Source organism: Lacerta agilis, chromosome 4 (assembly GCF_009819535.1).
Source record: "Lacerta agilis isolate rLacAgi1 chromosome 4, rLacAgi1.pri, whole genome shotgun sequence".
Classification (NCBI taxonomy): domain Eukaryota; kingdom Metazoa; phylum Chordata; class Lepidosauria; order Squamata; family Lacertidae; genus Lacerta; species Lacerta agilis.
This window is the reverse complement of record NC_046315.1, coordinates 35,833,379-35,849,637: the sequence shown is the minus strand read 5'-3', so window position 1 is coordinate 35,849,637 and position 16,259 is coordinate 35,833,379. Positions and strand designations below refer to the sequence as shown.

The window sequence follows — 16,259 nt, the reverse complement described above, 5'->3', positions numbered from 1 at the left end:
ATAAGAGCAAGAGCTACAGCATCAGTGTTGCCAAATGTGAAGTAAACCCCATCAGCAATGGAAGTGGCAAGCAGCAGTTGACATAACATACTGTAATTATCAAGTTACAGGTGGGTAGCCGTGTTGGTCTGCCATAGTTGAAACAAAATAGAAAATTCTTTCCAGTAGCAGCTTAGAGACCAACTGAGTTTGTTCTTGGTATGAGCTTTCGTGTGCATGCACACTTCTTCAGATATCAAGGTACTTACTCAAGAATGTCTGAGTGCTGCAGAATGTTAATAAGACAATCCCAGAACAAATTGCTCTTAGTAGACAGTAGCCATATATTTCTATAAAATAGTTTCCCTTCAGTTTCAAACTCACATCCAAGAACATTTATTCTTATTAATCGTGACTTGTATTCCGTCCTATCTCAAAGGCTTGGAGCACATCTAAAACCAGCACACAAGTAATATCTACCAAGCATATAAAGCTTTAAGGTAAATTCCACCACTACAAATAGTTCCAGTGATATAAGCCGACTCAAATAATAAGGTCCTCCTACAGTGCTTACAGTATCTAGAAGGTAAGGTAAAGGTAAAGGACTCCTGGACGGGTAAGTCCAGTCAAAGGTGACTATGGGGTTGCGGCGCTCATCTCACTTTCAGGTCGAGGGAACAAGCCAACTTTCTGGCTCATGTGACCAGCATGACTAAACTGCTTTTGGTTCAATGGAACACCGTGACAGAAACCAGAGTGCATGGGAACGCCGTTTACCTTTTCCGCCACAGTGGTACCTATTTATCTACTTGCACTGGCATGCTTTCAAACTGCTAGGTTGGCAGGAGCTGGGACGGAGCAACGGAAGCTCACTCCATTGTGGGGATTCCAACCGCCAACCTTCTGATCTGCAAGCCCAAGAGGTTCAGTGGTTTAGACCACAGCGCCACCCATGTCCCATCCACCTAAAAGGATAGCTGTGTTAGGTCACATCTTTGCCACACGTTAAATGAGCATTTAAAACCCCACGTGCCACCACTTCTATATTGTATGGCTTCAGTTCCAAGGTCATAATTTGACCTTATCCCCAGACAGTGATTCAGAAGAGAGGTTTCTGCCCCTAGAGCAGTAGAGAATGAGATGAGTGGTATTACCACACTTAACTCTGAACCTTTGGCTGCTTGCTATCTTTCAACAAACAGAGCTGGTAATAACAAATGCAGATATGATCACTAAAGAATCCCACAGGTTATCAACCAGGAAACTCACACATGCATTCAAGGATAACCCGTGTGCTCACAAAATAAAGATTATGGTTTCTGAATATCTGGAAATCCATAGTGTGAGATGGCCCAGAGTGGTCAGAAATTTCCTAACTTGATCTCGAAACAACTGAAGCAAACTGTGTCCCAAAACTAGACGCAGGATTGAAAAAAGGACATGGCAGAATGCCTAGATGCCTAGAATTGTACGCCAACTACATGCTGTAACGATTTCCCCAAATTTCCCACAAAGGAGGAGGCAGAATGAAAATGAGTTTTTCTGTGGTTAAACCACAGAGTCTAGGGCTTCCTGATCAGAAGGTTGGCGGTTCGAATCCCTGCCACGGGGTGAGCTCCTGTTGCTCGGTCCCAGCTCCTGCCCACCTAGCAGTTCGAAAGCACTTCAAAGTGCAAGTAGATAAAAAGGGACCGCTCCAGCGGGAAGGTAAATGGCGTTTCCGTGCGCTGCTCTGGTTCGCCAGAAGCGGCTTTGTCATGCTGGCCACATGACCTGGAAGCTGTCTGCGGACAAACACCAGCTCCCTCGGCCTATAGAATGAGATGAGCGCCGCAACCCCAGAGTTGGACACAACTGGACCAGATGGTCAGGGGTCCCTTTACCTTTACCTAAATATTTCTTACACAGTACCCAAATGAACCCTGTGTTCAGCAATTGCAAACTTCCATTCTCTTCATGAACTAAAAATCACTCTTAGTTACAAGTAGGTAGCTGTGTTGGTCTGCCATAGTCGTAACAAAATAAAAAATAAAAAAATTCAAAAATTCCTTCCAGTAGCACGTTAGAGACCAACTAAGTTTGTTATTAGTATGAGCTTTCTTGTGCATGCACACTTCTTCAGATAAGCATGCACACGAAAGCTCATACCAATAACAAACTTAGTTGGTCTCTAAGGTGCTACTGGAAGGAATTTTTGGATTTTTTTTCTTTTGTTTTAAAAATCACTCTTGTTATAAGAGGTCCAGCCTTTCCCATGTATTTTAACCACCCAGGAAGGGCAAGAATTTAGTATGGATACTCCCTCTTACCAAGCAATCTGTCAAGGGAGAAACAAACTGAAAATAATCCCAGGACTTTGGTTCAAATACGTTAGCAAAATCAGACTGGAGATTAGCAAATTTTATCTGTAAAGTGCCTTCCAAATCTGTTGCAGAAACCACAGATAATTTGGCACCCAGGTGGGAAGAAATAAGTCCACGCAGTACATGCCAAAGTAATATTATCAATCTCTTTATTACAGCCAATGACTGAAGTATGGTACTATGCAATGGAGGTGATGAAGTTCATTCCACTGTCATCACATGGTCCTTCTAAAGAACTTGATGCCAAACTGGGTAGAAGTCTTCTGCAACCTTAGCTTTTGACATTTATTTTCTACTTCAGGGCTTCCATATACCATAGGAAGACCCACTTCTTTTTCAGGGGGAGAAGGAGTTAAGAGTCCCTTGCTTCAGAGATAATACAAGTCAACATATATTCCACCCCTGTGGGAGGACAAAACCTTAAGAGAGTTCTGGAAACCTAAATATGGCTTCTGATTGGCTGCAGGAAGCTTCTGCAGCCAATCGGAAGCCACGGAAGCCCCATCAGACGTTCAGCTTCCAAAAATAGTTTGCAAACCGGAACAGTCACTTTCGGGTTTGTGGCGTTCAGGAGCCAAAACGTTTGAGAACTAAACTGTTTGAAAACCAAGGTACGACTGTATATCACATTCAATAGAGGTTTAGAGCTGCAACATCTGAATCTTTATGGGTTCTATATTACCTTCCATATTACCTTTTTCAATTTCAGGCCACCTGTTCCCAGGTTAGAATTTACAGTGAAAATATGCATAAATTCCTAAGTGTTCTCACCAAGTGCATTTGTCAATCTCATTGGATTTCCTGGAATCTCCCAAACCTCACACTGAGCTGTGAAAAGACCTTTGCCAACAGCAGACATTGCCCTTCTTTGCAAGGTCAGTGATCCCTTTGCCTTTTTCTAAAGTTAAATCAATTTTAAAATCAAAACAAGCTGAATATGCTTTATTTTCCCCTTGATTTTTGAGCGACATTGTCATAAATGCATTAGGCTGCACTGTACAGAGGCCAACCACCACCAAGAGGTTTCATTTCACAGTCCTTTTGTGGTTCAGGGAACCACAGCAAGACCAGTCAAACTAAACTATATAGGAGCCTGTACCACAAGGGCAAACAAGATCCCTTAACAAACAGAACATGCATCAGTTCAAACAAATTAGAATTAATTATGTCTCATAATTATCAGGAAGGAAGAAGTAGGCTATAGCAGAGCAAGTTGAAAGCATGCAAATGTTAAGTCTATTTCACAGGTCAAATGTATATTTGTTTTAGCAGTGTTGTAGCTTAAAGGAATAGGGGACCCTATGCTAAACCAATCAGTCTGCCACCCATTATTTTATTCCTGCTAGTCCTGGAATATAAATTCAGATTCACACAGCCTCCTTTCTGTCTGTTCAGCCTCTGAAATTGTCTATAATATAGTCAGCATTCCACCTCTCCAATTGGAAAAGCTATTCATACCTTGAAGTTTTTTCTAACTTGAAAACATTTATTCAGTTCCCTAATTTTATGAAGAAGCAAGTGCTATATTATGAGCTTTAAAATATTCCAAGGTGCAGGCACAGTCTTAACCTCCCATACAGCTAATCATCATAAGAACCAGAATCTAGATGGTGGTGCTACTCTGTAACTTGCTTCCCATAATAGTCAACCAGTCCCAACCAGTTCTCGCATGTCAGTCAATGATTATGTTTGAATTCCAATGTCTACTCAGTGAAGGTGACACACTTCACCGAATCCACTACCTGTAGAAGACTGATTCTAGAGTATAACTTAAGGAAAGTTACTGCTTACATCTATACAAACTATGCACATAGCCTTTATGTTCTGTAAAGTATTTTGCAGACTTTCCTGTCTTCACAATAGCTTTGAAGTGGGTTTCCATTATTTCTGTTTAAAAGATGATCAGAGATTTACCACACACTATGGCAACTTTGGGTGATACTAGAAGTGCTAACTAGCAAGTGAATGAACTCTCTGTGCTCGCATTCTCTGTACAGTACAGTACTTGCACAGAGATGTGCAAGCTGTATGAGTGACCTCCAATTTTGCACAAGTTGCAGTGGAAGAGCAAAAACGCCAATGCAAGGAGCCTGTGAACTCACTTAATGCAGAGATGGGGACACAGCTCTCCCCCTCCCAGAAAATTGGCTGTGCTACCTGGAGTCCAAAAACATCCAGTGGGCCAGAGGTTCCTCATGCCTGACATAATTGTACAATCTGCCTGATTGTATTATCCAAAGACATTCTGAGTTTTTGACACAACTGAGACTTAAACTCCAGTCCAGAAGATCACAGTTCAGCAACCTATGTCAGGCAGAACCAACACGTTGTCCTCCAGGTGTTGAACTTCAGCTCCCATCATTCCTGGCCATTCGCCCCATACTGGCTGCAGCTGGAGGGAGATAGAATCCAGTAACATTGGAAAGGCATTATGTTGCCTACCATTCAGTCTGTGTACTGGACCGAACTGTGGTGAAGGGGCTATCCATCTCTTGACCACCCTGATTTGTGAGTTCAGCATGTTACACTTTGATCACAAAAATGACAGAGTCTAGTGACATCTTAGAGAAAACTTGATTCAGCATTTCATAAGCATTCCTGGGTAAATTATCCTACAGACTTAAAATACGTAAACAGTCTACCATGACTAGCACTTTGTGTGTCTGACGAGTCCGCAAAAGCTTATGCCACAATAAATCTGTTAGTCTTTAAGACACCACAAGACATCTCTGTGTGTGTGTGTGTGTGTGTGTGTGTGTGTGTGCTCTGTAACAGACAAACACAGCTATCATTTTCCAGGCTCAAGTTCTGGATTATGTGATCTGAAGCACATGTTTCAACTTCTGTCCTGTGCTCTCCTGACAACAACCAGTGTACTTTGCTTGAATAAGAGCAGTAAAATCACGTCTTCATTTGCTTAGAAAAACTCTACACAAAACTGAGGAGAGCATCACCAAACAGATCCTATTTGTGAGTGCACGGATGAAGTCTTTGGGCTTATCAAGAGGAAGAGAGAGAGAGAGAGAGAACAGAACACAAAAAGCTTCCTTTAAAAGACATTTTTAAAGGGCAACAATCATCTGGGATAACATACAAAAGAGGGAAACCCTACAGGAGGAAACAGCAAGTGGGTGAGAGGAAACTGCCTAGCTGTGTTTGTACAAAGTCTCTTTCAAGGCAAGCACTAATCCTTCAGCTACAGCGGGTTCCTAACCAAAGCTCTGCTGAATGATTCTCAGCGGAAGGGAACAGTTTACATTAAGTCAACAGTGCCCTAGACTTTAAAACACACACACACACACACACACACAAAACAAATGCTGTGCTGTCCCCGTTTCTTCTCAGCAGAGGCTTTTAGCCTAATCTAAGCAAGCCCATTAGCAGAAATTTGTAGAAGTTGAAAAACAAACGCGCCACAGTTTGCAAAAGCAAGAAAGCCCAGCAAGATTAAAATACATGCAAAGCGACCAGTAAATCTTCCCCCATGAAAGACAAAACAAATCTGTCTGCCACGGAGCATAAAAGAGCAGGGAGTCCTGGTGGGCAACAGAGACAGGCTTTGGGTTGTTAAGTAGGTGCCTTTTCTGGAGATGCCCTCCAAAATCCATTCCCTCAAAAGAAAGAAAGAAACTTCAGGGCAAAGTTTACAATCCTCTCCTGGGTTTTGTTTAGCTTCCAGACTGAGAGACGGATTTGCCTTTCTCAGGCAGCGCTCCCTGCCCCGCACACAAGCTGTCTACTGCGCGCTTTCTGCGCTCCTTCTCCCCGCACGTTGCGCGCGCGGGTGCGCAGATACCCAAACGCACGCGGGACAAAAGCAGTTGCTCCAGGCAGCGCCTCACTCACCTCCTGGCGCTGCTGCCTTTTGTGCATCCTTCGCCTTCCCCAGCCACTCCGGAGACTCCCATCGCGGGCTCCTTACCAAGAGAGACTCCCCCCCCCCGCCTCCTTCCTCAGCCCGACAGGATCCTCCTCCTGCTGCTGCTGCTGCTCCTATTCCTCCCCGCGCAGCCGAAGCCAGTCCCGCCCATTAGGGTATCCAAGCTCCAGCCGAAGAGCGCCGCCACACACACTCACACACACCCCTCCCGGCAACAATGGTTCGTTCCCTCCGGGATAACAGGGAGAAGGAATGATCGAAAGAGGAGGGGTGCGAGAGACGCGCGCAGAGTCAGGAAGAAAGAGGATTTTCCCGAGCACAGGAAAGCTAACGATCTGGGAGAAAGGGGGGGGGGGAAGGGGGATACTTCCAAATACTTTGCTCTGCATCTGATTGCACTTTGGCCCCTGAAGGTTTAGGGCCAGTGGCTGTCTCTCAGCCTATCCTACCTGGCAGGGTTGTTGAGAGGATAAAGCGGAGAGGGAACAACCACCTGTACTATCTTGAGCTCCTTGGAGAAAAGTTGGAATACAGATGTAATACGAATAATAAACTGCAGTGCTGGTCACACTTACCTAGGAAGGAGGCCCATTGAAATCAGTGGGATTTTCTTTTGAGTGGACATTTATTGGCTGTGGTTGTAAATCCATTACGTCTTTACAAGACATGGTTTGGAAAAGAAATTCAGGTTGGCCTTCTAGAATCCAGTTCTGGAGAAGAAAGCTTGTATTTGGAGAACAAGGTGAAATCTTCCCCTGCTGCTCTTCAGAAGTAGATTTCAGTGGCTGCCAATGCTGCAGTGACACCTACTTTAGGAAGAAGGAGAAGAAGAAGAGTTTGGATTTGATATCCCGCTTTATCACTACCCAAAGGAATCTCAAAGCGGCTAACATTCTCCTTTCCCTTCCTCCCCCACAACAAACACTCTGTGAGGTGAGTGGGGCTGAGAGACTTCAAAGAAGTGTGACTAGCCCAGCAGCTGCATGTGGAGGAGCGGAGACGCGAACCTGGTTCACCAGATTACAAGACTACCGCTCTTAACCACTACACCACACTGGCTCTCTCAGGACAGGATGGGGGCAGAAAGCCAAGGTGCCACTCAGCATTGCAGGGGGTTAGACTAGATGACCCTTGGGGTCCCTCCCAACTCTACAATCCAATGAAAGCAAGATGAACAGAAAGTCACCCAAAAGCAGCAGGGCTGGATTGACACTTTTTAAAAATAAGGGTTGGATCCAAACCTATTAATACTTGGAGAAGCCCAATTAAAATCAGTGGGGCTTAAATTAGTGGGGTTTACTTCCAAGAAAGTGTGCCTGCAGTCTCAAACACACTTAACCTGAACGAGACTGCAATTCTAACCCAAATTACCTGGGAGTAAGAATGCCCATTGGCATGGTTAGGCTTGCAGTGTAAATCTGAATCTGACCTCTTACCATCTAAAGAGGAAGGCCACATAAAAGCATTAGCTCTGGAGTGCAAAATTATGTCATTGCACTACTGGTGCCACACTTCCTACTCTCTCACTTGGCTGACTTGTAGGGCGCAAGTTTCTCACTGCTGCTGGAGAGCACATTGCAGATAGAGCCTTTGCAGGCCAAAGTCCTGGGTTGCTGCAATGCAATTCCCCCTTTCCAGGACTACTCCCGGTGACATCATGCTAGGAGCAATGTGCCTGGAGCGCTTTAGGGGAGCTGGTTGAGAAATCTCTTGTAAAACTTAAGCACAGATTTTCTGCAAAAGGGCAGGCTGTCGGGGAACAACAAATAGTTATTCATCATGAGTCAGCTTCCTATCTGTGACATCAGCAAGAAAAATAGGAGGAGAGCCAGAAAGAGGGGAGGGAAGGGAAAGGAATCTAGTCTCAGAAGACTCCCCCTTCTCCTCCTCCTGTCCAGAGCTTGGACTGGAGTCAGACTCGCAAGGAAAAGGATGTCTGCAGCCGGAATCTCTCAGGAATCCAGCTGTGTTTATTCACCCCTCTTGCACAGAGACTTGAGGACATTTCATAGGGGGACTGCTTAGCATCTACCCTTTGGACTGCTTAAGCAGCAACCCTTCAATAGCACATCCTTAGAAAAAAGATTGAGATAAGTTCGCCTCCTTGAAACTCTTGCTCTCTAAAGGAGCTCCGGAGAGCCATTTCGAATTGCTTGCAAAACGGTTACAGCAACCCCACAAAAAAAGAAGAGGGTTTGTTTTGGTCATGTGTGACCTTACACAGGAAACGCTGAGGGCCTTTTCTGTTTTGTCATTATTCATTTAGTTGGCCCAGACAATGTTGTGTTCAGTTCAACATAATCCTTTTAAGTCTGTGCCCACATTGGCCAGAGTTGCTCTATTACTAAGGCAAGAGGTTGCCCGTAGCTCTTGCTTCTGCTCCAGGCTGCTGCTTTATTGCTTTGGGTGCATTCTGCAACCTCTGGCTTTGACAAAATCCTTTTGTTTTCAGAAAAGTACCATCAGGGGTGGCGCCGTGGTTTAAACCACAGAGCCTAGGGCTTGCCGATCAGAAGGTCGGCAGTTCGAATCCCCACAACGGGGTGAGCTCCCGTTGCTCGGTCCCTGCTCCTGCCAACCTAGCAGTTCGAAAGCACGTCAAAGTGCAAGTAGATAAATAGGTACCGCTTCGGTGGGAAGGTAAACGGCGCTTCCGTGTGCTGCTCTGGTTCACCAGAGGTGGCTTAGTCATGCTGGCCACACGATCCGGAAGCTGTACACTGGCTCCCTCGGGCAATAAAGCGAGATGAGCACCGCAACCCCAAAGTTGTTTGCAACTGGACCTAACAGTCAGGGGTCCCTTTACCTTTACCATCACCGTAGATGCAGCTTTCCCACAAATTGTGCCCAAAGCGGCTCACTCACAACATATAAAATGAACAATAGCTTTAAAAAATAGAAACAATTATAAACAATCCTATCAATAAATAAAAAATCAATATATAGTTTAAACAGAGGAGAAAATGACACCAATACAAAAGTAGAATTGTTGCACAAAGGCACCACCATGGTTCAGATGATGTATCTGTAGCTTGGATCCAAGACTCCATCTTCAAACATCCATAGATTCCACCCCAACTTTCAACTAGGGCACTGTAGACACCCCATCCTGGCTCTCACCCAGAAAGTGGTCTTATGCCCAACATTATTGTGCCTCTTGCCCCACATGGTGGCCATCTGGCGTTTTGAACACAGCAACAGCATCAGCTCGAAATGCCTGCTTTGTCAAGGACAAATACACTCTCTTCCCTTCCTCTCTCCCCATTTCCCATTCTAGTCCACACACCAACATCTGCCATGCAAGCAATACTCTGATTACTGTTTATCAGAAGCCATTGAGTGCTGTGTGCAAAATGCAGAATCCAGCAAAGAGGTCCGGTAACTGCTGGGAAATTAGGTTTCATTTTCTGGTAAGTGTCTTGTAAATGGTGTCTAGTTGTTAGTTAGTGACTTGTTAATTCAAGATGATATTTCATGTGGCTACAAAACAACACGGTGTAGTACGGCAGTTTAAAACTAGTCATAAAATTCCTAATGTCTAGACAAAAGTTGAAAGAACCACAGTTATCATAATATTTACTGTAAATTATATAAATAAGATTATAAAAGATCCCTGACATGGAATGTTAACTGGCAAAAGCCCACATAGCTCGTTCTTTTATAACAATTCCACAGAGGCATACCTATTTAATATCCACAAGAACAAAACAAGTATTTATTCTTTTTTTAAAGCAACAACACCTCTAGTATATTTAAAAGTACTGTTGTTATATTGCTGAACAAAAAGAAATATTTTGTCATGCCCTTCTCTACTGCTTTGTTTCATCTTCTTAAAATAAAATAAAAGCGATACTCAGAAGGGCATAGGCTTTGGCTATTATGCAAATCCTGAAGCATCAGTAGTCTTGCCAGCTCTTAGAACTGCAGCGAAGAAACTAGGATGAAATTTGCCAGATTATGCGCAGTCCAAACTTTATTCTGTATACATGCCACATTTACAAAGGCATGTATAACTTCACTTGGGCTGCAGCACAGAGTAAGTCCCATTGAACACAATGCAGCTTACTTCTGAGTTCACATGTATAGGATTCTGATGTTAACACTCTTTGAAAACTGTGTGTGTGTGTTTCCCCCCTCAGAACTATTTTTAAAATGGCAGACCCATTAGCCAGCTGGCATTTCATCAGCATGGTAGCGATGATGACAGGACAATTGTGCTGAAGCCAAGCATGCCAGTGTCCATTCCATTTGATCCCCCCATCAACACAGAGTCATCATTCCTTGCTTACTTAACACGTTTAGTCTTCACTGAGCTGTGTTGGGTTTCCCCTTTAGTATTTTCCTCTCAAGAGATATTGGATTTCTGTCAATTTTGGGGCTCCTTCAAGCCAGCTGATACTTCCTCTTAAATCCTAGATGGCACCATTTTTTTACGTAAGGATCCATGTTCAAATTACGAATGTGCTACTAGCTTGTAGAGAGCCAGTGTGGTGTAGTGGTTAAGAGCGGTAGACTCGTAATCTGGGGAACCGGGTTCGCGTCTCCACTCCTCCACATGCAGCTGCTGGGTGACCTTGGGCTAGTCACACTTCTCTGAAGTCTCTCAGCCCCACTCACCTCACAGAGTGTTTGTTGTGGGGGAGGAAGGGAAAGGAGAATGTTAGCCGCTTTGAGACTCCTTCGGGTAGTGATAAAGTAGGATATCAAATCCAAACTCTTCTTCTTCTTCTTCTTCTTCTTCTTCTTCTTCTTCTTCTTCTTCTTCTAGGATTTGAGAGCGTTCGATATGCTTCACATATACTTTCATGGTGTGATGGTTACGACCTGGCAAGGCAAGCGCTGTGATTTAACCAACTTCAGTAAAGTTGAGTGAAGCCTTCGTGAAGACTGTTTACACCAGGATTCTTTGGGGGGGGGGAACCATAACTGTTTAAAGCAGCATAAGAAAAACACTTGCAACTCACTTTCCCTCTACAAATCTCAAGGTAGGAATTTCCTTCCCCGTTTTATCCTGTGGTATGCGTTAGGGTGAAAGGTAGTGACTAGCCCAATATCACCGAGTGATGGTTGAGTTGGGATTGAGATTTTTAGCTTGTAACTGTGGGTGATACTCAACTAAGTTTTACTCAGCAAAGACCCACTGAAATTAATAACATGACCTAACTTTGCAATGTTAATTTATGCCAATGGTATCCTCAGAGTAAACCTTAGTTAATAAGCACCCTGTGTAGTGTAACCTGCCCTGAGATCTCCAGTAATGAGGGATGGGCCATAAATGTGCCAAGCAAACAAATACATAAAATATTAAAATGATAGTGATCAACAATGAAATAGTGTGTGTGTGTGTGTGTAAAGAGGAGGGATGAAAAAGAGGGGTGTGAGAGAGAAAAGGAACACAGTAACTCATAACTTGAAACTGATTAAGTAGGCTACTGTATAAGCCAGTCTGCATCCACAACAAAATTGGTGAGTGTCTTTGTTGCTACAGCAATCGTATGTGTTTTCCATTCGCTTAAGCCGTTAAGAGCTTCCTGAAAATAGTCAAAACATTCCCTTAATCAGACTCCTGATTAATGTAAATGACCAACTACCTGATGCTAAACATGTTGACTCAGAAGAAAAATATGTCACTGACTAAGGATGTTTTTCTAAAAAAACTATTTAGAATAGTAGGTGATGTTCATTAGCACCAAGCACTGAAAGGCCATCATTCTACATTGTATCAGACACCAGTGGTTGTCCTTGCGTCTTGCCTAACTAGTAAGAGAAACCCTTTTGTCTGCATTGAATTTCTGATGTTTGGTGTTTTACAAGTTGCTTCTACTGGATGTAGCCACTTACAGTTGAGAAGGGGTGGAGTGTGGGGTCCTTGACATTTATAAAATACTTTCCTAGCATAACATTCCATTCTATGGGTGCAGCTGATTCAGATCTGTTCTGAATTCCTTAGGCTGGTCTGCAACTGTAAAATCAAGGATTATTTGGGGCCAAGGCTTACCCAGACTTTGCTCCAGAAGCCTTCGGCTTGGTTCATGTGAAATAACCAGGGGAAAAGCAGACCTTTGAGCTTGCGCAAAATGCCTTAAAGAAGAGTCTTAAAGTGTAAGAGGATCAGACCAAAGGCCTATAAAACGAAAGGCCAATAAAAATAAAATAAGATACAAACTCTAAAAACAATAGAACTATTCCTACAGATTCACATTTAATATGTCCAATTGTCCCCAAATAGCTAGTATTCCATCACCAACCACTTACTAGACATGGTTACGGCTCAATTTGAGACAATGCTTATCTTATCATCATTCATTCATTTTATATACTACCCTTCATTCAAACATCACTGAGCGGTTTACAATATAAAAGAACGTTATAATATTTGTTATGCATAAATATTGAATATATAAATAATGTGGTTGCAAAACATATTAGCCTGCTAGTCTCCAAACCTTCATTTCTGACCTTGAGGTACTTTTTTCCCTTCATCATCAAAACATAAATTTGAGACAATCCAAACAAAAGGGAACCTTTGCCAATGTTGACAAGTTTTTGGTGTGGTTTTTTAATATATAAGTGGACAGAGGCTGTTCCACAGAAATAAAAAATTTTTTCCCCTGTCTCCTAAACCAAATATTAAAACTATTCTAGGTAAGTGAAGGTGTTTTATAAGAGCTGTGCAAAAACACATACCCAAACTAGCCCACACAAAACCATATTAGACTGAAAAGGTGATTCATCAAGTCACGCGTCAACCTTTATTTAGAGTGTGCTGGCTGAAGGACTAAAGGATTTGGTAGAAGCCACACCTTGCCAGGGGGATTTACGATATGAGACCAGCACAAAAGATACAGTGGCAGAAAAAATTCCAGGCAGCTAGAGCTCCTCCTGAAACCCCTGTTCTCCTGGTATTAAGAACATAAAAGAGCCTGCTGGATCAGGTCAATGGCCCATCTAGTCCAGCATCCTGTTTCCCACTGTCCAACCAGATGCCTGTGTGAGACCTGCAAGCAGGATTCAAGCACAAGAGCACTCTCATCTCCTGTGGTTTCCAGCTCTTGGTATTTGCTTCGAACTTCTAACCTCTCCCTGGAAGTGACAAATAGGCAGTTAAAACTACTTCCCTTGACATGGCATCTATGGCTGAGTCTAGCACCTGGGCGGCAAGACAAATATTCCACAACATGTGTCTTTCATGTTTGCTGCTGCTGTGCGGCTCAGAGGTAAGAGCAGGTGTCACCAATATGGCACCTACAGCCAACGGTGCTCCTGCCAGGACCTTCAACAGTTCCCACAAAAGAGCTCAGGACATATTCCCTCAAAAATCTGCATTGCCCAAGAGACAGTCAACATAACTGCTGCTCCCTGTTGTAATATTTAGATTTCCCCCTTCCTTCCTTCACAAAACCGTAAATAAATATTTTAAGCAGAGAATCCTTGTTGACAAATGAATATAAATACTATCAAATTATTTGGAGAAGTTTATTTGTAGTAAAGTGAACCCAGCACACATTTTGTGACTGCAATACCATTTTTGTGTTGGGACCGTGTATTGAAAAGGGCATTGTTCAATGTGGGATAAGCTCCAACATTGAGAAAAACAGTGGGTTATTTTATTTGCTTTCCTTCCCTCTTTCTGCTCTATTTTCTGCTAGTTCATGTGAATATTTTAAGGCCACTTAATTCTCCACACCCATAATAAAATGAACGAACAAAGCATGACCATTTCACAGCAACGGCCTTACACGGAACCAGCCTTGAATGCAAAAATACTCCCATGTGTTGTTGAACCCACAACTCACCTCTAAAACTTATCCATGTGCAATGCTCGAAAAATATCTGGATGTATTTCACACCAATTTACATTTCAGAAAGTATTAAAAACAAAAAACAAAATTGGTGGTGTCTGCAGCCTTGCACGTAAGTCTGCAACTGCAAATGTTACCATTACTGCCCCTTGCGGGAGCAAGTTCCATAGTTTTATGTGCTGTGTGAATAACCACTTTCTTTTACCTTTCTTGACTCTTCCAACATTCAGCATCACTGGATGTCGACGATTCCTAGTATTATGAGAGAGGGAGTCATTTTCTCTCTCTTCACTTTCTCCTATAGGGGTGTGGTTTTTTGGGGGGGGAAATTGGCTCCAGAAATTTCCTTCAGATCCGCTACATGACATAAATCCTATGCCAGAGACCTCGTGTGGGCCCAGTAAAAAGCTATGTGGCATATCAACATGCAAGGATAGGGTATATCCTTCCTTTACTATCAGTTCCTAGGAGCCAGAAGCACTTCTGCATTTGTAAACCTTTTAGGTCGGCTCATGTCTACGCATAACATATGAGATTAAAAGTAATGGTGCAATGGGTAATGCAATGGTGATGAAAAGTGGGTGAGCAGGAACTGAGGCAGTCACGCTGTCACCAACAACAGGTGACAATTAAACTCAGCAACAGCTGGCTACTGCCTCAAACGTCAGCTCTAGCATCTGCGCAAAACCCTAATCCCAGAACAATAATGTGCACACAGACTATGACCATTAGACTTTTTGCTGGGTCACAATCCCACGAAAACATGATACATCAACTACACTGTGTACTGAATTAAATGGGTTTCTCCACAAATGAGTGTGCCTAAGACATAAGCACCCGGGACGCTGGTTAAACCACAGAGCCTAGGGATTGCCGATCAGAAGGTCGGCGGTTTGAATCCCCGCGACGGGGTGAGCTCCTGTTGCTCGGTCTCTGATCCTGCCAACCTAGCAGTTCAAAAGCATGTCAAAGTGCAAGTAGATAAATAGGTACCGCTCCGGCGGGAAGGTAAATGGCGTTTCTGTGCGCTGCTCTGGTTCGCCAGAAGCGGCTTTGTCATGCTGGCCACATGACCTGGAAGCTGTACGCTGGCTCCCTCGGCCATTAATGCGAGATGAGCGCTGCAACCCCAGAGTTGGACACGACTGGACCTAATGGCCAGGGGCCCCTTTACTTTTACCTTTAAGACATAAGTCTTAGGCTTCATCTCTATCATGCTTTGGAGATGGCTCTGGGTTGAACAGTTCTGACCCAGATACGAGGAGTGAAGTGAGATTGCCTGCCCTTTCCATCCACCTGGAGTACCTGCATTGTTTGCAGTGTTCCAATATGCCAACACAGTGCTAATCCTTCTTCAGAGAAATTCAGAGAATTGAAGCTTAAACATTTAGGTGTGCTGTCTCTCTTCTTTTTATGCCATTGCCCTGAAGAAGGACCAACCAGTGGGGTCCAAAAATGCATCAGAATAATAAACCTCTTGTCTAGCTTTTCGCTCTTGTAAGTGGTAAGTAAACCATTCTTTAAAGAATTTAAAAGAATTAATTGGAATACAGCGCTGGCCCACGGTTCTTCACCTTTTTGGAAGAAAGAACAATTCCATCCTTTTTCTCACACATTTTTAATCAACTTCCCCCCACCTGTTTGCGAGAGAACATATGGTTTCAATCATGTCATGTTATCCTATAGCCAAGATTCTTATATGCTGACGCACAGAAAGAGAAAATAGCACATATGCTTTAAATTACATTTAGTTTTACATAAGTAGAACATTAATGCACATTGCTGTTTTTCAATTTATCAGTTCAAGATTAAGGGCCTTTTCACATAATCAGGTTTATGGCATATTAAGTGCACATTTGTTTCTCATTTATTGTGTGCAGACTCCTCACATCTTTCTTGCTGCACTTCTGTTGTGGAGCATTTTTGAAGCCCACAAAGAGCCAGTATGTGAGGCAGTATAAGGGCATGAACAAGGAAGACTTTAGTTCTTGCCCATAAAGCTCACTGGTTAACTGTGCACCAATCATGATCTTTCAGGATAACTACATCATAGAGTTCTGAGGATGATGAAATGGGATGTTTGCCATCTTACACTCCTCTCTAGGCAGCACCATCATTTCTATGGCTATTTGAACACTTTGTTTTGATGTTGATATTGTTTTGTATTTATTTAATCATAGTTCTTAGCTATTACGGTACTCAATTTTTAAAAAAGAATCTCATGGATGAAAGTAC

The 16,259-nt window shown here is 43.2% G+C and overlaps 1 protein-coding gene across 9 annotated transcripts in view; it reads right to left on the bottom strand.

The window, feature by feature from the left end:
- Positions 1–6,312, bottom strand: part of PHLDB2 (pleckstrin homology like domain family B member 2) — a 72,002-nt gene extending 65,690 nt beyond the window's left edge. For all 9 annotated transcript variants that reach the window (XM_033146706.1, XM_033146708.1, XM_033146709.1 and 6 more), the window contains exon 1: positions 6,189–6,312. The gene's annotated coding sequence lies outside the window, so the exon portion shown is untranslated. The remainder of the gene's footprint in view (positions 1–6,188) is intronic.
- Between the last annotated feature and the right edge of the window lie 9,947 nt (positions 6,313–16,259).